We start from the raw sequence: 27,144 nt of genomic DNA on the forward strand, positions 1-27,144 counted from the left end.
CTAAAGGTATAAAATAAGAAGAAACTCGGCGTCGACACACAACCGATTGTCTCGAAGAGTTCCCAGAAAGCTGTCATGCTTGTCGACTCCATCTGATTGACTGCACAACTTCGATATTTTCCTAAAGCCTCACTCCTTGAGTCAACTGCATCCGTGTGACGTGACTTCGAATGGTTCAAATGGCTCTGAGCACTATGGGACTCAACTGCTGAGGTCATTAGTCCCCTAGAACTTAGAACTAGTTAAACCTAACTAACCTAAGGACATCACAAACATCCATGCCCGAGGCAGGATTCGAACCTGCGACCGTAGCGGTCCTGCGGTTCTAGACTGCAGCGCCTTTAACCGCACGGCCACTTCGGCCGGCGCGACGTGACTTCGCGTCACAGGGATTTCTCAGCCCCTGGCGAGGTAGTTGGTGAATAATAGTAATTACAGTAAAAAAGTCATTTTCCTCGGATGTCGTGAGTTGTTCTGCTACATTCTGTGACAGATTCTTCACACTTCTCTTGCGCATCCTTGTCTTGTACGTCGTGACCAGCAGTGTATTTTAGAGCGCTTCGTTGACATAATTTAAGTTTCACAGCGCAAACTCAGATACGAGAAAATTGCCAGCTACCGGTAACTACTAGTTCATGGACACCAAACGCGCAACAGTCGACTGAAATTTTGCGCCTACAGAAAAATACATATCCTATGACATGTCGTCACTAGTTCGAAGCCGTATCAAGCATGTGCCAGGTAGCAAATACATCTTCTGAATTTCTACTGCAAGACTCCAAATTCGACACTTTCTGAACGTTACGTCAGTAATGGGAGTGTGCAGAAACTATTTAACATACGATTCACAGCTGACATTTATGAAACACTCAGAAAGTCACGTAACATAATACTGAAATTTTCATGCTTTTGCCGCACTCGAAAAAGCCACTCAGAAGCGAGGTTGCAAGCCAATTTATCGCAGAACGCCAACAGACAATTAAGTTCGAGGCACTTCTACCTCGTCTGAAACCTTTAACAGGACGCGAGATCTGCCATCTTCTGACCTGGTAAATGTAATTATTTTTGAGAGCGTATCATAAATTGCATTTTTACGGAGCCAATATTTCAGCATATTGGAGTTGCTAGAATAACTACATTTCCACAGGACTCTCCGGTCAGTACGCCGCGAAACACGAACATCCACTTAGCAAAAGCTGAGCTATCACTGATTAGTTTTTGTACTAATTCCATTCGCGACCGTCTTTTTCCTCTTTTACTTCACCAAAGCTGGCGTATCTGTGGTGCTGCGACGCATTTTTCCGGCCTGAAGAGACCTCCCCCCTCCCCCACCCCCCACTCCTCCCTTCCCCCATTCGCCGTAATTCAATTCAGGCGACTCCCAAGGCTACTCTGGAGCCTGTCAGAGAGAGTGCTGGGAGATTTGTAACTGTTGCGAGGTTAACGGCCGTCCAGACCACACTACAGGCAATTTAGTACCAGGCACTATAGCCAGGTAAAAACCTACCTGTGCCTAACACAAATACACAACGGGCGGGAACAAAAAGTTCTACATTTACAGTTATACTGTGCTTAATGTTTTCTCCACACCTGTTTCTGGATACAATTCTATGCGTATCACGCTTCGAAAACCACTGTGACATCCCTGGTGGATATGTTTCTGCGTTCTTTGAACTTTTTTATCCTCTCCCTGCACTTTACTCCAAAGTATTTTATTTAGGCCCAGTTCTGACTGAGGTAACTCAGTTGCAAGACATTTATTTCCGTAGGCTTAACATTTTTTTTTGCATCTACATTCAAACAGATACTCCGGAAGCCACCGTACGATGCGTGGTGGAGGGTACCCTATATCAAATGGCTCTGAGCACTATGCGACTTAACTTCTGAGGCCATCAGCCGCCTAGAACTTAGAACTAATTAAACCTAACTAACCTAAGGACATCACACACATCCATGCCCGAGGCAGGATTCGAACCTGCAACCGTAGCGGTCACGCGGTTCCAGACTGAAGCGCCTAGAACCGCACGGCCACACCGGCCGGCGTACCCTATATCACTACTAGTTATTTCTTGTCCTGTTCCACTCGCAAATAGAGCGAGGGAGAAACGACTGTTCATATGGCTCCGTATGAGCCCTAATTTCTCGTGCCATATCTTCGTGGGCCTTACGCGCAGTGTATGTTGGTGGCTGTAAAGTCGTTCTACAGGCAGCTTCAAATGTCGGTTCTCTAAATTTTCTCAGTAGTGTTCCTCGAAAAGAAAGTCGCGTTTCCTCTGGATTCCCATTTGAGTTCCCGAAGCATTTTCATAACACTTACGTGTTGTTCGAATCTACCGGTAACAAATCTGTCAGCCCGCCTCTGAATTGCTTCCATGTCTTCCTCAATCCGACCTGGTAGGGTCCCAAACGCTCGAGCAGTACTCAAGAATAGGTCGCACCAGCGTCCTATATGCGGTCTCCTTAACAGACGAACCACTCTTTCCTAAAATTCTCCCAATAAACCGAAGGTGACCCATTCGCCTTCCCTACCACAGTTCTCACATGCTCGTTCAGTAGTTTTTCAATTCCGGAATTGTGCACCAAGTGGGGTGGGGCTTTGGTTTCAGCACTGGACTTGCATTCTACAGGAGTCCGGTCACGCAGTTTTTGGTTTTCTTCAGGTTTTCTGAATCGCTTAAGGCGAATGTTGGAGCACTCCATTTATAATTACGTCGTTATCAGGTGGTCGTAAAAACCTAACATCGATTTTTCTGTATACAGGAAGGGATTTCTTCTTCCTTTAGTCTTGCTTTCACACCACTGATAGGCACATCAAAAGACACTTACGCTTCCGACTAAAGAGATTACGATTATTTCTTTCAATCTAAATCTTCCAATCATATAGTACCGTGTGTCGAACGGAAACGTGAACATAGATCAGTGTTCCGTTAATAAAGCTCTGACAAGGAAGAGATGTAGCAATACTGGTCCTCTGCTTTAACCCCTGGCGCGTTCTTCGATAATTCTTTTGCAGATCGCTGCTTGCTGAAGGCAGATATTTTTGAATTTGTCCAGCCCCGATACAGTTTTGATCTTTCTGACAGGTTCACTATATAGCACACTTGGCTTTTCTTTGACAGATTAACTGTCTCTCAGCCTGCTTATTCAAATGACAATACGTAATTCTGTAGGTTACGGTGTTCATAATTACTTTTCTTACGTTTTATTGCGCACTTGTCTCAAACAGTTTCCTAATGGCAGTATTACCCTTCTATTGGCAGTCAAGACGTAATATGTATTTCATCCTCTCCCACGGCCAGTGTGTAAAGTGACAGAAAATGTACGGCTTATGTCAGGTAGACCCAGATAAGGGGTTAAGATGAGCTTAGTGCACAATATCGCGATCCTTCCTTATGGTGGTCAGACGTGGTGGACCGGAACTTTGACGACAAGTACACTCATGCAATCTAACATCGGGTAAATGCTCCAGAAATCCTAATATTACACGACTGGACCAGTCGACCGAATGAAGACCTATAACGAGTACTTTTACACACTCTGTCAAATGCTAGCCGGCCGTTGTGGCCGAGCGGTTCTAGGCGCTTCAGTCCGGAACCGCGCTGCTGCTACGGTCGTTTTCTTTTGTCAATTGCTTTTCGATCGAATTTATTTTATTATCAAAATTACTGTGGAGTTATACGCTTTCTGTAAACCAATTACCGGTTGTTGTATGACTGTAAAAGATTATAATCAATGTTAGTCTGATTGGTAATGTGGTAAACCTAGACTAGTTACCCAGTCGTGAAACAGTTGCTTAGTAATGCAAGATTAACTTCCCCAGACTGCTCACAGCTTGTAACCCGGTTTCATTGTATATTAGCACCGATTTCAGCATAGTAAATGCAAGTAACAATATTACAAGATATTGGCTTGTAATTTTGCGTCCCTTATATATACCACCAGGCCATGCAACAACAGTAAATGCGAACAACAATAATTAACCCTGGTAGCCGTTCTGTCACAGAGATTGCTGGTGTGTACGTGTACAAAATTACATTGACATCCGAACATGTCTTCTGTGTGCTCCATTCATTTTCTTTTTTCAGGGAGTGTAGTAGGGAATATAGAACGTGAATTATCTAATAAACTGTCCTGGTATTCGTTTCATGTGTTTTTCGGAAACCTTGGAAAATGTGAATTAATATGCCCAAACGGGAATTTGAGCCATGAGAGGCCCTGAAATCTCCGTCCAGGTATCCTGGACTGAGTGTTCATAGTTTCCCTAAAACGCTTCCGGCGAATGCCTGTATAGTACTGTCAAGGAGGTTACGGTTAATTCCTTCTTCCACCATTGTTCAACTAAGCACATGCTCATTCTGTAAACATATCGACCGAGTGAAACGACGCAGTTGTTGTAACAATTAACTCACATCCGGTTGGAGATGGGTTTAAACCCCTTCAAGGTTTAGGTTTTCGGTGGTTTCCATAAATCTACTGACGCGAATGCAAGGTAGTTTCTTGAAATAGATCATCCTCTAAAGCATTCCCTGCGTTTTTCCATTCCGTGCTGTGCTGCATCGCTAATGAATTCGATATCGACGGAATAGTATACCAGACTCTTTCTTCCTGCGTAGTCTGCGGATCTTCATAATAGTTTCAACAAAATATTCCAATATTCGTGCAGCATCGGGGATTCGAAGGAGGCTAAATGCGCTCACAGCATGAGGGCGAGAAGTTCTGTCCGTCTCTGCTCCATTAGCACACCACTTGCAGATTGGTGACCACAACGTCGTATCACCGCGACCACGGAAATCTCTTAAGGAGTCGCATTAAGTGAATCAACGACTGAGGCCACTCTGTGCTTTTGCAAGACGCTGAATGATGGACACATTTAGCCGGGTCAGTTCCTGTGACAGATCTATGGCTGCCAGAAGTAGGGACTTGTTTACAGTGTCGTAGGTGATGCCGTTGTTATTGAACAAAAATAGCGTTTTGTTCCCACAGCCTGTTGCAAACTTGGCTGAACATGTAGTGCTGTCCTGGTGTGAGGATATTCTTCGTTATATCTAATTCTAGTTGTAAGCTGACTCTTAAGTACCAACCGACATTCAGTCGTTCTATCACTCTCTGTAAATGAATATGTAGTGCAGTTGTGTCTTTCTCTGCAAAACCAAAAGCAACGTGTATTTGAGAATGACGTAGTAAGCCAGCTTTTGTCAACTGAACGTGTCGTTCTGTGATAAGTGCGTACATCGTTCAGAGGTGCTGTTTCGCGCAGTAAAATTTTTATTCACATGTGAAATGCGCTGTTAATCTCGCAGTTGAGCGCCCGTAAACCACAAACCACACACACACACACACACACACACACACACACACACACAAACACACACGCATGTGAAATGCGTTGTCAGTGGCACAACAGCACGTGTCTTACTGACCTCGAGCGTTGCTATTCATAATTGTTTTATTCTTTTCATCCAAAACTGCTAATGCACGATAATGACAGCCAATATACGAGTGGGTGCAATGGTGTTATCCTATCTCAACAGTGATCGGAAGAGCTCAGTTCCGGTCGGTAAGTAAGCTTATGCATTAATATATCATATCGCTAAGATACGAATTATACTAAAACAACTACTTTACCATTACCAGTCACAATTTTGTTTCATCTTCACTAGGCGCTTCAGAGGTTTAAACCTCCATCATTTGGAGGATTTATGCGAATTAATACGACTTGTATGTGTTTTGTTTACATCGGAAAAACGTATAGCACTGTGTCCAGTGATCAAAGGCTCCATTTCTGTCGTGTTACATCACATGCACTTCGTAACCACTGTCGCAAATACTTCAGCGTTTACATAGTTCGTGTGTTGAAAAATAACAGAAAAAGACACACGTGGCACTGCCTTCATTGTTAGCAGTCAAGCGAAAGCCTTACATATAATGCTCGAATTTAAGGATCTGAACATCTCGTTAAGGAACATGAAATTTGTTTCTTCGGGTCAAAGAAGATATTCCTGCTACTTCAGAGGCGTTGAGAATAAATAGTAGGAAGCCATATACGAAAATAAAATTACAAATTTTGTCAGGTCTTCTGTCCAAATAGGATAGTACTACAGTTCTGTGAGCGAGGCGGAGAACGGGGTTCGTGAGGCAAAAGGTAGATAAACATACAGCTAAGTCAAACCGACAAGGAGCGGAGGGGCAAGCCGAGAGTGGGAATACTTAATCACCTAAAGCGAGGGAGGTGTAACGGAAGTACTAGCCGTAGATGAAGGGGAAACGGGGAGGGGGGGGGGGGTGGGGAGTGAACAGCTGCCGTCGCAGTCGTGTACACAAAGGAAGCATTGTCCAGCCCTGCAGGCGAGCGGGCACTGCAACGGAAAGGCGACGCTCAGGGCACACGGGAACGTGCACTCAAAAATGAATGATGAGAGAGGTTATGCGGTGAACAGGATAAATTATACAGCTCTCCGTGGCATCGATGCTGAGCTCTGCTCAAAATTCTGCTGGGTGACTCGACATACACGAGAAGACCGGAAGTGATGCTTTGCCCACTAGTAAGCGGCGAAGAAGACGAGAACAGCCAGGGGTAAGAATAGCTTGATTGGTTAGAGGCGAAATAATGTCAGGTTTCGGCCCGCGAAACATGGAGTTGCGTGAAGCTGTGCGGCACTGTAGTTAACCACCATCTACTAGTACAGTGACGCAGTAATTAATGACATGTACGTTTTCTATTGATAAATGTTGCCTACAAATATATAATGAGAAGTGCAGAGTAAACGAGTTTGTATGGGTTCTAGGCAAGTTACATGAGGATTCTTGCGCTTAAGTGCCAATCTCCCTATATTGTACCGAATTGATTTCACGATTTCAAATCATCAGTCATCACATCGTATGGCTGAGGATTATCTGAGAATACTGAGAACTGCACTTTTCAGACTATGTCTTTCTCACATTTCTGGAAGGCGTGCGCTTTGTTACAATTAAAAGCTGGTGGCACATGAACTATCCCTGTATGGTAACAGATGGACTGGGCGTAGTAGTTACATGCCTTTCATTTTCGACTGCCTGAATTCGTTTGGTTTCTTCTTTTTAGGGGGATATGGCTAAGAGCCAGTCTGTGTTTCATTCAGTAGCTTCACCTTATGAACATCCAAAGCTTACTGAATACATTGTTCTGTTGATCTGTAATGACGCTATGTGGCTAATATTTTGGAATGAGCTTGCCGGTCATTGATGTACTCACATCCATTAATATTACTGCTGGTAGCTCGAATTTGTGTAGCATGTACGTCTTTGTGATCCGTCTGATGCTAAATACTCCGTATATAATACACTTCATGGCCTAAAAAGACTCGGTATGTTCAAACTGGACGTTTCTATTTGTAAGTTAATGATAAGGTCTCTTATATTAAGTACTAAAATACACTCTCAGCTTTTCCACAATGAATTCGACCACCTTGTGCTTGGGCATTCCCATTTAATTCCCTTCCTCTATATGATTGCCGTGACTTCTTTGAGTAGCTCAATGTGAATTAACCAGAAGAAAAGGACAAAAGAAAACCGAGTGATTAAACTGTCTTACAGAGAATTAGCATCCTCGTACAGTGTCGAGTTTCAATATTTCTCAGTAATTCACACTAGTACACATTCCACCGCGAAGACAAAGTTTGCTTACAGCTCCGCATAACTTGCGATATGTAAATTATGCTCTTAATTGTAACATCATATTGCGATGATCAAGACTTAAAATTAGATCGAAAGTAGTTTTGAGACTTTCGTAACCTTGCCATCCACAGTGTCAACAGTGCAAATTGGAGATAAAGAAAATTCTTTTGTGAAATGCTGGAAGGAAAAGTTGCTGGCCCTAGCGCAGCGTCTGTAGACGTCTTTGCTATCGACCGGCCTCAGAGAGATTTGACTTCGTACGCGGAACCCACAACCAGCCGTTTCCGTTTTTGTTTCCCTTGGCATTAAAGCCTATAGAAAAGCCCAGTGGAACGATCTTTCTTATGAGACGCAGACGCTATGTACAGAAGCGCAGTGAGAGAGAGTAACTGTGGCTAAAGCAATCACGGCTCGTATACTATTGATGGTGGAGGTGGGTTTCTTATAAACATGGTCGTTTGCGGTAGTAAGATCCCTCCGCCCCTTCGCACACTGAATGTGAGTAAATTAATAACAGAAGTAGGGGTCACAGCGTCATGGCAGTTTAGATATTTGAACTTAATTACGAGTAAGTAAAATAAATTAAATGGTATCTCCAGCTGTAATAGATCATGAACAGGTATCGAGTTTGTTTTGGAAGTACCAATTCTCCCCACACGAGCTTCTGCTGTTTTGATTTCTTTTTCGGTACAGTCTAGCTAATTCAAATTCAGAGCAATTAAAATGTCTGTCAAAAAAAAGTTAAGCACCCAGAAGGGGAGTAGGAAATGCAATGAAACTTCAGAGATGTGACGTTACTGCAGTGATTACAAATCGAGTCAAATTTACAAAGAACTTGGCAGTATGAGTCCACTTATCAGTTTGACGTTACACCCAATGTGGCCTGGATGCATATACCGGTTCGGTTAGGAAGGGTGTCATAAAGCTGTTTTCTCCTCTCCCACAATTGTTGTAACTGGTCCTCGATATCCTTGATACCGGTGCTGTGGCGGAGTTGACGTCGGAGCTGGTGCCACATAACTTCGATCGGGGACAGATCTGCAGATCTTACTGGGCACAGTAGTACTTCAGCATAACCCAGAAAGGACATAGGCATATGTGCCATTCATGCACGAGTATTGCCCGGTTAAAAATGGCACCATGATATTGTCATATGAGAGATAACACATGAGGACGCAGGGTGTCAGTGATGTACAGTTGTGCAGTCAGTTTCCTCAGTCACTACCAACCGTGATCTGAAGTCACACCCTATGGCTTCAAACACCATGACGGCAGGAGTATCGCTGCTTTGCCTCTCCAAATCGTACATCAGGATCACGCGCAACTGCTTTTAATGAGTGAAAACAATGCGACGCCATTCATCAGTAGCTCATGCTTCCCCGTCACGACACCACTCCAAACGCATCGGTTTGTGTTTTGGTGTTAACGGTAGCCGACACATAGAACGGGAATTCCCTAGTCCGGCTGCTGCTAGTCTGCGGGGTGACACGGATTGTTTCAGGAGAGTACATTATTCGTTCTCAGATGGTACACGTAGCTGTGAAAAAATGGTTCAAATGGCTCTGAGCACTATGGGACTCAACATCTTAGGTCATAAGTCCCCTAGAACTTAGAACTACTTAAACGTAACTAACCTAAGGACATCACACACACCCATGCCCGAGGCAGGATTCGAACCTGCGACCGTAGCAGTCCCGCGGTTCCGGACTGCAGCGCCAGAACCGCTAGACCACCGCGGCCGGCGTAGCTGTGAAGGGGCTATGAAGTTCTTTAGGAGTAATACAACAATCCTCTCTTTTTGTGGTCAGACGTGGTCTACCAGAACATTAGCGATGAGTTTGCCTGCCCTTACGTTCCCATGCAGTCCAACATCGGGCCACTGTCATATCCAAATGCACCTACAAATCTATATAATGCACGATTCGACCAGTCGACCAAATGGAGAGCCACAACGAATCCCCTTTAAAACTCTGTCATGTGGTGATAAAGTTGTCCCATAGGAGTGTGGGGCTTCTCCGGGTCCTTCACTGTGATCCCTCAACATGTGACGCTATTCACGCCTCTTACATACACTACCAGCCCTGGTAACAACGCTAGTACACTTTGGTGGCCGTTCCACCTGTCACACAGAACTGAAACTCTAATCAGTTACATACCCGCTGATGGTTACATCGACATCCGCTTTTTCTTCCGAGTGCTTCATTTTTTGGTCAGGTAGAGTATCTGCTTCTATAAAGGATATTTTTTATTTTTATTTTACTTTTAGGAAAATGGAACAATCGGATCTATAAGATTGTTTTCTGGAAATTAATGATACTGGTATAGAAAGTGTTCTTTACGTGGTCCAGCTGATACTTAATATGGATTAGAAAGAGAGCATTGGCGTTTTAAGTCCCGTCGACGATGAGGTCATTAGAGAGGCAGAACAAGCTCGGGTTGCAGAAGGATGGGTAACTTCTTTGCAGCCAGACTCCAATTTCCCAGTATTCTATCAACGAATAATAGTCTGCCATCGTTGTACGTACAACCGAGACTGAATGGTCACTCTAGACCTTATTTCTACACACTCTGACTACCAACTATTTGTATGTTTTGTCTGGCTCTAGTTGTGACTCATTAACCCGTAGTCAAAGAATTCCAAGCCTTCGCGGTTCGTGAAGTGCACTAGTTCGCATTTCTCCACATTAAAAGCTAGGTCACAGTCTTCGTACCAAGCTGATATTTTGTCGCTATCTAACTTTCTATTACTGCCATTTTTACAGATGGAATTTTCTCATAGTTATCTTCATCAGCCGGCACTGTGACCGAGAGGTTCTAGACGCTTCAATCCGGAACCGCGCTGCTGATACGGTCGCAGGATCGGGCATGGATGTGTGTGATGTCCTTAGGTTTGTTAGGTTTAAGTAGTTCTAAGTCTAGGGGATTGATGACCTCAGATGTTAAGTCCCGTAGTGCTTGGAGCCATTTTATCTTCATCATCAAATGGTTCAAATGGCTCTGAGCACTACGGGACTTAACATCTGAGGTCATCAGTCCCCTAGAACTTAGAACTACTTAAACCTAACTAACCTAAGGACATCACACACATCCATGTCCGAGGCAGGATTCGAACCTGCGACCGTAGCAGTCGCGCGGTTCCGGACTGAAGCGCCTAGAACCGCTCGGTCACCGCGGCCGTCTCTTCATCATCAGCAATGGCTTGAGGCTGCAACTAATTCTGTCCGCAAAGTCGTTACACCAACTTTCCTTTACGCTTCATGGCGTACACTAGTATTACTTCGATGTTTTAACGTGCTGCGTCATACCTACGTTGAATACGAAAATTTTTGATCCATCACAAACCTCATCACATACCACGTAAGAACACATTTTCTTTAGATATCATCGTTTTTCCAAAACTCTAGGAACACCGAAACAATCTTCTTTTCTGTCCATTTCACTGAGAATATTGTGCATGAAGAGAGTGAGTTGAGTTTTGAATGATCGATGTTTTCTGGATCAATGGCGATTTCCATGGATAAGGTTATTTTCTTCCAGGTAGGTTATTATTGGGTTGGTGCATAAGTTCGTAGCATTTTTCCATAAATTAAATAAACACAACAGATGAACATAACAGAGACTTAAGTCATCTATAATATATTCTCCTTCAACAGTCTGCCATCGCTGGAGCAAGTTTTCGATTCCGTGACTGTAGAGAAGCGTGGTTTATAGGCGAAGAATTCGTCGAGCCATTTCGGAGCACATTTTCATCAAGGAAGTTCCTTGAATGTTCTTCGATAGAGAGCGGAAAAGCGGAAAATCTGAGGGCGCATGATCAGGTGAATAAGGTGGGAGCAGAATGACTTCCCACCCAAACTCCTGTATAGTGTACTTCTTGATTCTAGCAGAAAGCGAGCGTACGTTATCGCGGAGTTGCATCACTTCACGCAGTCTTCCTGGTCGTGGTCCTCGGATTGCGTCTGCAAGACGTCGCAATTGTTGACAATAAATGTCAGCAGTGATGGTTACACCTCATGGAAGCAATTCGTAGTGTACCACACAGTTAGTGTTCCACTGTAAGTAGGCTGTTTAGGTTTTTATATTGATAACGCCACGTAGCGCTCTGTATGAAAATCACTGGCTGTGCTGTGTGCAGTCTGTGGCTGGTTTGCATTGTTGTTGGCTATTGTAGTGTTGGGCTGTTGGCTGTTAACAGCACGTAGCGTTGGGCAGTTGGAGGTGAGCCGCCAGCAGTGGTGGATGTGGGGAGAGAAATGGCGGAGTTTTGATAGCGGATGATCTGGACGTGTGTCCATCAGAAACAATACATTTGTAAGAATGGATGTCATGAACTGCTATATATATTATGATTTTTGAGTACTATTAAGGTAAATACATTGTTTATTCTCTATCAAAATCTTTCATTTGCTAACTATGCCTATCAGTAGTTACTGCCTTCAATAGTTTGAAACTTTTATTTAGCTGGCAGTAGTGGCGCTCGCTGTATTGCAGTAGTTCGAGTAACGAAGATTTTTGTGAGGTAAGTGATTTGTGAAAGGTATAGGTTAATGTTAGTCAAGGCCATTCTTTTGTAGGGATTATTGAAAGTCAGATTGCGTTGCGCTAAAAAAAATATTGTGTGTCAGTTTAGTGTTGATCAGAATAGGTAAAGAGCGAAATGTCTGAGTACAGTTTTGCTCAGCTGTTTGAAAATCAAATAATGTAAGAGATTTATCAGCACAGTAATTCAATAATTTTTCTAAGGGGACGTTTCACCACCAGATGCGTAACATTATCTTTTGTGGATGCACGCAGGTCACTGTAAGAGGAATTGCTGCTTTTTTTGGGCTCAACCATTCCTTTCTTTCCTTATGTTGACAAAAAGACAAAATTTCTCGTCATCATTAATAGGAATGGTCGGTGTTGTTCAATAGCCAACTGATGACGAGCAAGCAGAGAGGCACATATGGCTACCCGCTGATTTTTGTGACTTTAGCTTAGAGCATGCAGTACCCATACACTCGATTTTTGGATCTTCCCTGTTGCATGCAAATGTCGCACGATGGTGGAATGATCGCAGTTCATGACATTTGCCAGTTATCGAGTACAGTGTCGTGAATCATTGTGGATTAAAGCGTTTAAACGATGTTCATCAGACCCCGAAGGTCGTCCTGAGAGTCACTAAAGTCAAAACGATCCTCCTTAAAATGAGTAAAAGATTTTCTTGTCGTACACTGTCCAGTGGTTTTATACCCACACACGGCGCAAACTTTTCTGGCCGTCACCGCTGCTGCCATCCCTGTACTGAATTTAAACAGAAGAATATGTCGGAAATTTTCAGATTTCTCCACTTGGCACTCCATTTTCTAGTGCCTACAGCTCCACTCACTATCTCCAAATGTAAACTCAAATAGCAAAAGTGAACTATAAATAAAAATGAAAATCGGTAAAGAAACCGATAGCAGCCGTAGTACCAACATGCAAACCGAAAACGCTACGGGCTTATGGAGCAACCTAATATCTTTGAACTCAGAATATGTTCTCACATTCTTCTACCCATGGATGTGTAGTTCTGTGCATGAGTACTATTTCCTTTTCTGTCAGTAGGAGTGACCTGTGTTGTTTTCCAATCACGGGAACAGAAACTGATGAGCACCACATTATGCCCACTATTCACAGCTTCGTGACGTTGCGGGCACGTGACGCGCTAAGGAAAGTATACAGGGTGAAAAGTATTTAAACCGACAAACTCTGGGAGGTTGTAGGGGACATCAAAACAAATATTTTTCCCTAATGTCATTTTTTCCTATGAGGAGTACTTAAACCGGTAGGGGAAGATTTCTCTGGCGGCAAATTAAATAAACCAAGAAACACTTTTCCATTTTTTTGTGACCAAGAGACAACACAGTAACACAACCCAATTTCAATTACAGTTGATTTCCAAAAATGCCTCCATTGACACGTATACAAAGGTTACACCGTCGGATCATGTTCTGTCTGACACGGGTAAGAACCCCAGGAGTATCCTGAATTGTTCCTGCTGCTGCTGCTACTATCCGGGCAACCAGATCCTCTTCTGATGCAACAGGAGTTGCGTAAACAAGGTTGCGCATCTCTCCCCACACAAAAAAGTCCAGAGGGGACATATCTGGGGATCGAGCAGGCCGTGGTACAGGACCACCTCTACCAATCCACGTTTCTGGGAACCGTCGGTCCAGGAATCGACACACACGACGACTGAAATGTGCCGGCGCCCCGTCATGTTGGAACCACTTGCGTTGTCTTGTAAGGAGCGGGACGTCTTTCAGCAATTATGGTAATGCTCTGTCGAGAAAATTGTAGTAGTGCCTGCCATTTAATGGCCTAGGTAGCAGATACGGCCCAATTAAACAGTCCCCAACAAAACCGACCCACGCATTAACGAAGAACCGCACTTGAACGCTAGTAACTGTGGCATGTGGGTTATCCGAACTCCAAACATACGAATTGTGCATGTTGAAGACTCCATCACGCCCGAACGTTGCTTCATCGGTAAACAACACACAGGATGGAAATTCCAGGTACCACTGCGAAAACTGTGCTCTGGGTGGATAATCATCTGGTTCCAGGTTGTGGACACGCTGTAAGTAAAATGGACGTAACAACTGCTCTCGAAGGACTGTTGTTACATTCGTCTAATTCGTCCCCATGTTACGTGCAATTGCACGAGTGCTGATAGAAGAATCCCGCGCCACATGCTGCAAGACAGCTTCCTCAAATTGCAGCGTTCTTACCGTGCGACGGCGTCCCTGTCCAGGTAATCTGCTAAATGACCCGGTCTCACGCAGACGTTGGTACACAGCTGCAAAGGTTGTATGATGCGGGATACGGCGATTAGGATATTGTTGTTGATAAACCCGCGTTGCAGCTCGTCCGTTGTGGTGGGCTACGTAGTATACACCAACCATATCAGTGTACTCACTCCAGGTGTATCACTCCATTAGTAAACAGAGACAGTGCACTACTACACTGGTGGACAGCAGTTGCCTACAACTGAAGAGCGTAATCGGCCTCCACCGGTTTAAATAATCCTTACAGGAAAAAATGACAGTATAGAAAATATTTGTTTTGATGTCCCCTACAACCTCCCAGAGTTTGTCGGTTTAAATACTTTTCACCCTGTATAAGCGGAGACAAATGGGGAATCATTCTAGCGACGATAAGAGCCGGAGATGGGGATATCCACGCATGGGAACGAACAGTTCAGAAACGGCGAAGTTAGTCGATAGTTCGCAACATACTCTCGTGAGCATCTATGGAGATTGATGCATGGTGAAAACACGAGAAGGCGGCACTGTGTTGGACGCACACGCCCCATCACAGAATGTGGAAGTCAGAAGTTTGCCCGTTCTATGAAGCAGGATAGACAGGAATATGTGGCACATCTGACAACAGGGTAGAATGGTGATGCGAGAACTAGTATTTCGGAGCACACCGTTCAGTGCACACTGTTGAACACGAGGCTCCGCAACAGTGGACAAACTATCATCGAGATTAGACCGTAGATCAATAGGAAATTGCACCTGATCGGATGAATTACATTTCTTTTCACACCATGTCGATGGTTGTATCAAGACACGCCGTCGTCCAGGCGGACAACTGCACGAAACCTCCACCGTGCCACGGAAGCAGGCCGGCAGAGGCTGTATTACGCTACTGGGAATATTCACCTGGGATTCCATGGGACCTGTGGTAGTAATCGAAGACACCGTGACAGCTATGGATTATGTGAACATCACTGCGGACCACCCTCAGTTCTTCGCCGGCCGCTGTGGCCGAGCGGTCCTAGCCGCTTCAGTCCGGAACCGCTCTGCTGCTACCGTCGCGGGTTCGAATCCTGCCTCGGGCATGGATGTGTGTGATTTCCTTAGGTTAATTAGGTTTAAGTAGTTCTAAGTTCTAGGGGACTGATGACCTCAGATGTTAAGTCCCATAGGGCTTAGAGCCTGAGAGCCTAATTAGTTTTGTGACAAACCCCATGTCCCGTCTGTATTATAAACTAATTATTCAGAGTCCGCAACAGGAATGTATGCCACTGTTCGAAGACGAGAATGGTCCCAAACTTAATAACTGGTTAATACGATATATATTCCACATATAAAATGCGCTCTACGATCCATTGTACATTTCATGGCTGGGAATACCTGTTACCAATGTTAAATATTATCTGTCCTATTCCATTTTGTTGTGTCCGCCACACACCGTTGGGTGGCTTGCGGAGTATAAATGTAGATGTAGTAGAAGCTGCGTTACACTGCCATACGCAGAGAGGGCGCCATACGTCAAGGCCAGCCTCCAGAGGGACGCAACGTAGTTATGGTCAGACGCCATAGAGAGCACACGTAACATGGGATGTGCTTCCGTCTTGCGTTCCAAAGCGATCAGCCATCCACCAAACGCGGATATACGGCTCTTCTCAGACTGATCAACAGTTATTTATAGAGAATCAACCGCGCCTCAAGGCTCGCAGGGGAGCCCAGCTGGACACTTTGCTAATTATTTTAGTCGTAGCTTATTCGATTCAAATCTAGATTAGTAATCATAGATGAAATGAAATGATCGTCTGGGCCGGCCGGAGTGGCCGAGCGGTTCTAGGCGCTACAGTCCGGAACCGCGCGACCGCTACGGTCGCAGGTTCGAATCCTGCCTCGGGCATGGATGTGTGTGATGTCCTTAGGTTAGTTCGGTTTAAGTAGTTCTAAGTTCTAGGGGACTGATGACCTCAGCAGTTAAGTCCCATAGTGCTCAGAGCCATTTGAACCATTTTTTGATCGTCTGGTTCTGATGGCCGGGGGTCCCAAACGTGGAAAATTCGGCCTCCGAATTGCAAGTCTTTTCAGTTGACGCAACACTGGGTGAACTGCGTGTTGATGGTGAAGAAATGATGATAAGGACAACACAACACGCAGGCCCTGAGCAGAGAAAATATCCATCCCGGGAGTCGAACCTGGGCCCGCTGCCAGACAGTGAGACGCACTGACCACTCAACTAAGGGGTGGACTGTTCAGAGATTCGTCAGTGCAAATGAACTATAAGCTACATTGCCACCCTCATGGGTAGCCGCGCATGTTAACGTGGCTGCTTCCGGGATGGGGATGCATACAGGGCCAGCAGATTAACGATGAGGGATCGGTGTGCCGGCCAGCCAGGATGGGGTTTTTAGGAGGTTTCCCACATTCCACTAGGTGATTACAGGGCTGGTTCCCATTTTCCGCCTTAGATACACGCTTCACCAACATTTAGAATATTTTCTCACAGTTCCACAGAGAACTTACTCTATACACAGACAGATTGGGTACACTGCTTCTGTTCTACAATTTGGAGACCTCTAGCGGTAAAGAGTTATAACTTGTGTCAGCGAAACGGGAAATTCGACCGAGCAATGGGACTGACATGTAATACCTCGGCCGGCCGGAGTTGCCGAGCGGTTATAGGCGCTTCAGTCAGGAACCGCACGACCGCTACGGTCGCAGGTTCGAATCCTGCCTCGGGCATGGATGTGTGTGATGTCCTTAGGTTAGTTAGGTTTAAGTAGTTCTAAGTTCTAGGGGACTGATGACCTATGCTGTTAAGTACCATAGTGCTCAGAGCCATTTGAACCATTTGTAATACCTCAGCCGATACTAAGAACAAAATAAAATATTCGGATGCATTACTTTTCAGCACGCCCTCGTATCTAATTAGTTCAGCATTTGCTAATTATTATCATAGTCAAGAGCATCATTAGCGATCAATGCGAAAATATTACTGAAACCCCGTTATGAATCGTTTATGTACGATGGAAATATTCGCGGTCCTTTCACGGTACCCTGTTACTTCTGTTTTTGCGGAACATTCCATATTCTCTGCTGTGTTAAATGCCTTCCATAAATCTGGGAAGACTGAAAATACTAGTCGTAACTGAATGCGGTATTTTTTATGATTATTAACATTTCGAAATCTTAAAGTTGTGACCTATGGTTGAGGCTGCTACGCTTAGTATGAGGGGGACAACAGTGCTTCTTCTCAGGTGTGGCAAGTCATAGGACTCTGGAAATACGAACAGATATAAAAGATAAATAGCATGAGTAAACTATGGTCAGTTCAACTGACGTGGCTAGCCGTGCGTGTTATAACACTGCTTCCAGGACAAGAGGTGCACCGGCCCCGGATCACATCCGCCAAGCGGATCTGCGATGAAGAACTTGGATGTGGTTTTTAGGCGTTTTCCCACACCCTACTAGGTGAATGTCGGGCTAGAACGTAAGTGTCACCTCAGTTCCACGATTCGCAAACATTTAGAAAACTTTCGCCCACATTCACATAAATAACACTACACGTATCTTGTTACTGTACACTTTTTCCATCCCGCGGCTGTAACGGCGTGGCGACAGGAAGGACGTTTTGCCACTCCTTAAACTGACCATGCCAAATCCGTTGGTAACTATGCCGACCCTGCGTCGATGCGCGACAAAGGCACAAGAAAACGATCTCGAGAGTCGTCCGTAACGGTTGGTGGGCGAGTAAACTCGGGACCCGCCGCGATGTGTTACCACGTTGACTGCCAAGAGGCCGCCGGTGGCCACACCTGACCTGCGGTGAAGCATCCATCATTGCGCGTGTGGCAGTCAACGTGTTACATGTTTCTGACACGCTGTTATTAGTCTTGTCTTCGAAATCCTTGCAGGAGTGTTACGAATGGAATTGTAGTATATTTCTAGAGTGTTCACTTGACAGCATTTCTTGAAAATTTTTAAGTAGGGACAGTTAGCGCCAAACTTCAAGGGTTTTCAGACCAGGTTATCCATTATCACAGTGACGCACTGCCACGAGTTAAAAAATCTTTGACTATTCGTTCTCAGTTAGTCCTCCTTGCTCGCACGAGTGTTTTATAAGCTCCCTCCTTTGTAGGCATTGTATCTCAAAAGTATCCTACCAATGAACAGAAGTTCACCACCTGTTTTATCTACGACTGAACCTACGTGATCACTTCCTGAGCTCTGTGAAGTGCATACTTTCACGTTTCCGAACATTTAACCCTTTCCTGCTCGACGGGACTTAAAAGTCCCGTCCACTTTTTAGAGTCATAAAACGGCATGGAGTTGAATTCATGATCTGGCATCCTGTCGGTACGTCTGTGTATCTCTGTTGTAGCACAGAAAACTCTTTGGTCATAATAGTTCAACATCTATGTCCACAGGTGGCAGAAAAGAAAGGACAGACTGTCGTACTGCCTGGTTTAATATTGTTTTTGTTCATGCAAACTGATATTACTAATGTAACGAGTAAATAATCCGATCAGATACGATTAATACATCCTGACAGGACAGAGAAGTTTTAAAAAAAAATACACTGACTGAAAGAGTCGCAAAAGGGAGATGCGCAACATAAACGCTGGTAGGTGTGTTTCTACGTCTGAAAGAGTACATCTATTCAGATTTCGCCCCAGTCGCATAAGAATGGCACTAGTAGCGCCACTATGAGGATACAAATCAGGTTTGCGGTAAGTATACTCTGGAACGGTCGTAAGGGTTACTGGCATTTGAGATTCGACGTGGTGACTTAACGTTAGACAAGAATGCCTCTAAGGCGACAAAGACATCATTATCAACATCTGACTCAGTCTGAAGGCAGCCTTTTAATAGGGCTACAAGAAGCTGGATGTTCCCTCTGCGATACTGCAGGAAGATTTAGTAGCCACTGTATATGAATGCTGGGAACGGTGGCCACCAGAATGTACGGTCGCAAGAAGACCGGGCTCCGGGTGGCCACGTAGCACTCCCGAGTCGGAAGACTATCATGTTCGGCTTATGGCTCTGGCGCATCGTACTGCATCTGAGGCAGTAATTTGAGCAGTAGTTGGCAGCACAGTAAAACAACGAATTGTTACAAATCGGTTACTTCAAGAAAGCACCGAGCCAGACGTGCTGTAGCGTGTACTCCACTGACCCTAAACCACTGTCATTTGCGATGTCAGTGGTGTCAGGCGATAGCTCATTGGATGGCGGGTTGAAGATTTGTTGTGTTTCCTGACGAAAGGTGGTTCTGCCTCGGTACCAGTGATGACCCTGTGTTGGTTAGGAGGAGGCCAGCTACGTTTCTGCAACCAGTCTGTCTGAGTGCTAGACACACTGGAACTACATCTGCAGTTATGGTCTGAGGTGCTACTTCATTTGAAGGTAGGAGCACTGTCGTGGTTATCTCACGCACCTTGACTGCAAATTTGTACGTCAGTCTACTGCTTTGCCTGTTTTGCTGCCATTCATGAAAAGCATTCTAGGGGGTATTTTCCAACAGGATAACAACAGCATTAACCGTCCCTGCATTGACCGACCAAGTACAACAGACATGGAACTCCATACCACAAACGGACGTCCGGTACATATATAATACAATGCATGCGCGTTTTCATGCTTCCATTCTACATTTTGGCGATTACACCGGTTACCAAGGAACCAGAATTTCACGTTCACAATGGCTTATCTCGCACTTATATTAACTTATGATCTTGCAATATTAAGCCCTCAATATGTTACCCAGACAAATGTATTCTTGAAATTTCATTACTCTACATTAATTATTTTTTGGTGTGATTTTTTTCTGTCAATATATATGTATTACAATGTACAACATATACGAGGGCTATTCCGAAAGTAAGGTCCGATAGGTCGCGAAATGGAAACCACGGTAAAAATCAAAAATGTTTTATTTGCAACAGTTAGATACACCTTGCAGCTACTTATCTCCATAGTCGCCGACCCGACTTAGACGTGTATCGTAGCGTTGTACCAACTTTCCCATACCCTCGCTATAGAAGGCAGCCGCCAGTGCTCTCCGCCAATTCTCTACGCTGGCCTACGGCTCGTTGTCTTGTGCCGAAATGTTGTCTTCATAACCAGCGGTTCATGTGACCTGAGCTGAAACTCAGAGGGAGACAATTACGGGCTGTATTGTGGGTAATCTCACATTTCCATTTGAAAACGATGCAGGAGCATCTTCATTGCCCCTGCAGAATGCGGCTGAGAATTGTCTTGAAGACGAAACAGCACGACAGTTATGTAATGTTAGCTGCATAGCTTCAGGGGAAATTTCTCACCAGGCCCCCGTACTTGGCGGCAGACACTATTTTCTAGACATCTTTACGCAATCACTGCGAGCTCAGAAATGAGAAGAGCGATGTGATGCTAACTGGGGTTATACTAGAGACACTGCCCAACACATCTGTGCAAAGCTTTATCGGATTTTCATAGTCGTTTCCATTTCGTGACCGATCGGACCTTACTTTCGGAATAGCCCTCGTATATATGTATTACAATGTACAACATTGTTTTCAGTTGCTTTGGTAACATTCTCCCCAAATATTAAATATTTTGGTACGGCTTTTCATAGTTGTGGCAGGAAAAGACTAAAGGAGGTTGCTAATATTTGCTGCACTATGAAATCTTATCAAAATCGGACTGAATATTTGTGCAGGTTTTTTCGGATGGTACTTAGAGATAACTGCACAATCCACAAAAAGTTTGACGACACTGTTAATATTCTCTGCCAGCTAATTAATATAAAACACCACTAGCAAGTGTCCCAACACATATCACTGGGACATGTCAGATTATTTGTGCACCCGTTGATAACACACTTCCAGACAAATGCTGCGTCTTCCTTGCCAAGAAATACTCAGTCCAGTCACAGATTTCTTTTGATACCCTGGATGATCGTAATTTCATTAGTAAGCATTGGTATGGTACTGAGTCAAATGCTTTTCGGAACTCAATAAATATAGGAAATACATTATTTCTGTCAGTCCGCTAATTCTGTCTATATCTATTTGTCTCGTCTTCGAGACAGTTCCTTCCTTTTCCTGGAGTACAGACGAGTCCTGCCTTTCATTTGTTGTGTTTTCGCCACGTGACGGGTAAGATACGCAATTTTCTTGGCTGACCTCGTTTTCGGCGACCCTGCTGCTCGGCTGCTATATGTGGATTGAATGAGGCGGGCAGTAATGGTGGCGGTAGGTGCTGCCTCCTAGCGGCGCGCGCCCCAGGCGCTAGTCGTTACGTGGAGAGCAGCGTGTCGCCATAACTTGGTGGAACTGCGTGCCGTGCGGATCGCTGCTCCGCGTCTTGTCTGTGGTAAGTTCATTTCCCCGCTCTAGTCGCAAACTGAGGCTTTCTTAGGCTTTGCCAGTCGCCAACTTGGAATGTGACACGCTCAAAAAACTTGTTCGTGACGGTTGACAATCAACTCATTGCTTCGCTGCGCACGAAGACTTCCTGGTTTCGCACAAAGTAATGCGCGCTCAGCAGTTTATAGTCGTACTCGGCAACTTTAGAAAATCAACGGTTGATTGTTGAATTCTTTGCATAGATAATGGTGACCTGTGACACACTGTCACTTACTGGCTGTTGAGAAAGGACAGTATGTTGTGCTGGTATTTGACCTATCAGCTAAGGTCCACTTTGACAACCTGTAGTGGAATTTCCAATCCCAGAGAAGTATTTCTGAGGGATAGGTGAACATTTTTTTTCATTTTTTAGCACAAAACTCAGAAATGAAATATCGGAGAAACATAAAAAAGATTTAAATTTCACGTTTTTCAGAAAATCGTCCATTATAGCTAGGAATTAAAATTTCTTTTGTACGTTAGAATCCACACATTTCTTATGTATCAAATTGGCATTTTTTAGATACCACTTTTACACATTACCGAATATCCATTAAAACTGCTGGTAACAATGCATTCACTGGCGGTTAACAGTTCCGAAGCGGCGGTCGAACCTGTACGTTTTGCAGTGTAAGCTATATTGTCGGGGGCAGAGCCTGAAGACCTGAAGACTCGCAATGGACAATCTAAGTGGCTGTAAGCCCTCCAAAAGGGAAGCTCAATTCCTTCTACTCTGTACTGTTGTACAGAATAGAAGGAATACTTTTTTTTTTACAGTTTTCTTCCAATTAGGAATAACATGTAACACTAAACATTTCACGAGAGACGTTCTTTACGTTAGGGCGAAGTGAAATTTTCCACACTGTTCGCACTTTTTCGCGGGGGCCCAAGATCCATCTAAACTGACGTGCGGCTGAAGACTTTGTCAATATTTAGAAATCCCAGTTTCGTAATACACGCTGCGCAAACATGTGTTATCGGGAGTAACGGACGCCAGTCGAGACAGCCTCGATAGTCTTCCGGATTCCAACCGTTTGCAGACGGCAGCTGCTTAGTAGCTTTAGAAATTTGAAAATATCTGTCACTACCTGCATATTGCACGGTATAACCAACTAAAACAGCTTAAAAACCCTGCGCTTTTGTCAAAAAGCGTGTGTAGATATGTATTTTTGGATTAATTTGTTATACTGTAGCCTAAAAAGTAAGGAATAGTACTTTGTGCCAATAACGGATCTGAGTGATAAGAATGGCACGTAAAAATTCTTGGTAAAGATTAAGTCATTATGTACAAAGTTCAGAAAGGAAGTAGTGTGGCTAGGTCACTGCTGAGGTGCTATTAACGTTAACGTGTATAAAATGTCGCTTTTGATGCAACTGTCTATCTTGTAAATGTTTAACTTATAAAACGAACCATCGAAATACGGTTTGTGTAAATTTTTTATATTTACAGCGAATTTGTGTAGTACATTCGGTATACATAACCTTTGCGTTAAGTCTTTCAGGTACAATACTAATACACAGTAGTGTATATTCTGATGTTTCGTTCCTTAAAGTTCTCGCATACAACAAATAGCCATTGTTTGGTTGGGAACGACTTCGTGATATGGTAAGAGAAATCTCTGGACAATGATTAACCAAGCACTCACCAAATGTGTGGAAACACGAGTAGCATTACAGGACCAGTTCTCATTTTTTGTTCATCTTTTGTTCGTCTGAAAGCGCGTTATTTAGTTTATGTACATTTACCTTCAAACTTGCTACTGAGGTTTGCTTCCGAGGTTCCTACAGAGTACAAAACCCTCAATATTGTGGGGACTTGTACATAGTATCATGCGTGAGCAGGAAGTAAACTGTTTGCGTGCTGCCTCGTTTATTTTTCATTGGCTACGCGGATGCTCGTCGCTGACGCGCGCGGATGTGCGTGCGTGCGTGAGAGAGAGAGAGAGAGAGAGAGAGAGAGAAAAGGAGACAGGGCTCGCTTCTAGTAATACGCTCGGAGTTGGAATTCTCAGAAACCTATGACTTCCTCATTTCTCATTTATAGCTTTTGACCTTAGCAGTAATTAAGGCTCACTAAGAACCATGAACTGTCGTCGATGAGGCTGCAGCATAATTCCGTTCGCGTCGGAATTTTTCGTGAATTAGATCATAAAATTGGCAGTAACTGACAAAACTGAAGTAAGAACTTCTCGTAACTACGCCTTAGGCAGCACTGAAGTTTCGTGCAGCATGTCCCGCCCTTCCGCTCAAGGCTGTCAGTTTAACAATGTAAATCCTCCATTTGAATATCATGAGCGTTGATAGCATATCGCACGACCTGTATCCTGTTGTGGTCTGACATCTGGCGGCGGCTCAGCGAATTGCGTCACCGTCTACAAAAACCTTCAATCCTCTTAGCTCCAACGCGGTTCTGTCTCATGACAAAATCACACTAGCTCTACAGCCTCGTACAAAATTAACTTTCTACGTTTGGGAAGCAGAAGAGAAATTAAAGGCTTTCGGTTTTGTAGAATTCGACTACAACCTATAGTAGAGGGAGTATTTTATACGTTTTTTCACGAAACACACGTGTCACTCACTCACAGCGTCCGTATAGTTTCCGTGCCCAAGTACCAGTAAGACGATTCTGCGAAATATAGCAGTTCACACCATAATAATCGTAAGCGAATATCTGCCTGGTTTTTTCTCACATAGATATCCAGTTGATTTTGTCGTCACGAGGATGCCAGTGTCGACTGGATATTGCAGACTGAAACCCCGAATGTATTTTAGTTGCAAAAACCTGCTAGCTCAGAAAACACACGCAGACTCGGGTCGCGTGCGCGACAGAAAGCAACAAGTGTATCGTCATACAACTTTCACATGAAACTCGTTCGATGAACACTTGATCACCAGTATTAGCTATTAAAGAATGCGTCGTGGTGTAGTGGTTGCGAAGACACGAGGTTAATTCGAGCCTCAGTATAAAAAAAAAAAAAAATGGTTCAAATGACTCTGAGCACTATGGGACTTAACATCTATCGTCATCAGTCCCCTAGAACTTAGAACTACTTAAACCTAACGACATAACACAACACCCAGTCATCACGAGGCATAGAAAATCCCTGACCCCACCGGGAATCGAACCCGGGAACCCGGGCGTGGGAGGCGAGAACGCTACCTCACGACCAGAGACTCGGTATCCTCTGAGCGATATGGATATATACTGGAAATACAGTCACAGATGACTTAACCCTTAACACCAAATTCCAGCCACAGCGTTTTATTTGCTTACTTGTTAAATTTTATTGCAGGAGACATATTTTGGTGGCAAAACTCTACTAGTAATCTACAGAATCTGAATCTGCGTTGCTCCTCGTCTCTAGCCTGACTCACAGCGGTATTCCATCCAACTTACTAGTATGTAAATGTACTGATACATGTGCCGTATTGTTCAGTGTCCATTGTATTTAATTTCCATGTCTTTGCTCGACGATAAAATTCAGAGTTACTCTGTAGTCGTAAGTAACCTGGTGAGTTTATCCAGTAGTTACGCTCCTGAACTCGTAATCATAACGAGTAACATTGAAATCCTGTTCGTATGTTGAATTTAAAAGGATTACTATTATCTTCAAAAATTCATACGCTCCTCACAGAGCTAAACTTCCTGGGTCCAATACCCTCCGCAATGCATTTAACGCAGATAGCTATGTTTTATTTTAAGGGAATAATTTGGTAAGCTACAGAGTATTTTTATGACACAGACTGCCGAAAATTTTAACCAAAAGTGAGGATTTCGAATTTACTGGTCGTCTGCTGACGATGACAAAAATTTAACCAGACGCAGTCGTGTGCTACTTTTATTTTTCTGCGCAAGTGTTTTACAAAGTGCCGTACTCCAGCTTGTGTGCAGACAAGATAATTCCTAAATAAGTTCTCTCAAACTCTTCTGAATAGTCAGAGGCAGTGAGAATTCTTGCCAGACAGGTACCATACCCAAGACTTTTCACACGATCCCACAGGAAAAATCAGTTGCAGTCGCATCACGTGAATAACCTGTCCACCCAACGGTATCACTTCCTCCCTACCTGTGCTCCCGGGAATGGCTGATGCAGCTATTTACGAACATTATGCGGAAATTGATCTCGTTGTGTGTGTACTAAATATTCGTGAGATCATACAGCAACTTAGAGGAGCTGTAGCAAAGATGTAGCATGTTTGGTGGACCTATATGAAAGTTAGTCAAAAAGCCATCGTATGGCGTTTGGAGTAGAATATTGCAGATCAGTTTGTACTCCTTTCACTGAGGCTACGCGAAAAAATGTTGGCTGTGGCATCCCGTGCGTGTCCTAACGTATCCTGTTTTATCTGTGTCCCTCTGATGATATGTAAGTGAGAGCAGCAGTTTGACGGCAGACTCCGACGTGAAGACAACTTCTCGAAATGGACCACATCTCGTCTACGACTCGACTCATGTCGGCCAGGTCTAGACTAACGTACAAGACTGTGGAATATTTGTCAAGTAAACATGATATTAGATGTCGAATTCATTACTGTAAGAGCATTCGGTGGCAACAAGTCAGTACAGTCCACATGAAAGCGTAATAAGGATGCTCAGAGTACTTTAATGGAAATCTATGGAAGAAACGTGACGTCGTCATGGAATGCTATTGCGTGGATTTAGGAAACAGATATTCGGTTCACAAGATTTCAACTATACTTTTGGCCGAGCTGTTCTAGGCACTTCAGTCTACGGTCGCAGGTTCGAATCCTGCCTCGGGCATGGATGTGTGTGATGTCCTGAGGTTAGTTAGGTTTAAGTAGTTCTAAGTTCTAGGGGACTGATGACCTCAGATGTTAAGTCCGATAGTGCTTAGAGACATTTGAACCATTTGAACTATTTGAACCATACATTTCTTCCCTTACACAGGCCACATGAAACTGTGTTTAGAGCGCGTATCGAGTCATATTCTAGTCCTATTTCCATTGATTCATTTGGGAACAATATACGACTCTCTCTTAGTGTTTATACTGTAACACTGGGTGTGCTGTTTTCATGATTTGGCAAATTTGTTTTATTCGGATTTGTGGCCAGATGCTCTATGTCGCCACAGTCGTCTGTTAAGGAAGGGAAATTATGTACCCCATCTTTTTGTGAATGTGTAAGCTTAGTTCTGTGTGTGTTTGTATTTCAACTTCTTATGTATCGTATTTTCTGAAGTGAATATTGGGGACAAACCCCTGTGTTATTGAAATGAGGGGGAAATCCACCTAAAAACTAGTCAAGCTGATCGGCGCACAAAACCAATGATCGCCAGACTCCCACTTGGATTCAATTCGGGCTGGCTCACCTC

This window comes from Schistocerca nitens, chromosome 3 (genome assembly GCF_023898315.1).
Source record: "Schistocerca nitens isolate TAMUIC-IGC-003100 chromosome 3, iqSchNite1.1, whole genome shotgun sequence".
Lineage (NCBI taxonomy): Eukaryota > Metazoa > Arthropoda > Insecta > Orthoptera > Acrididae > Schistocerca > Schistocerca nitens.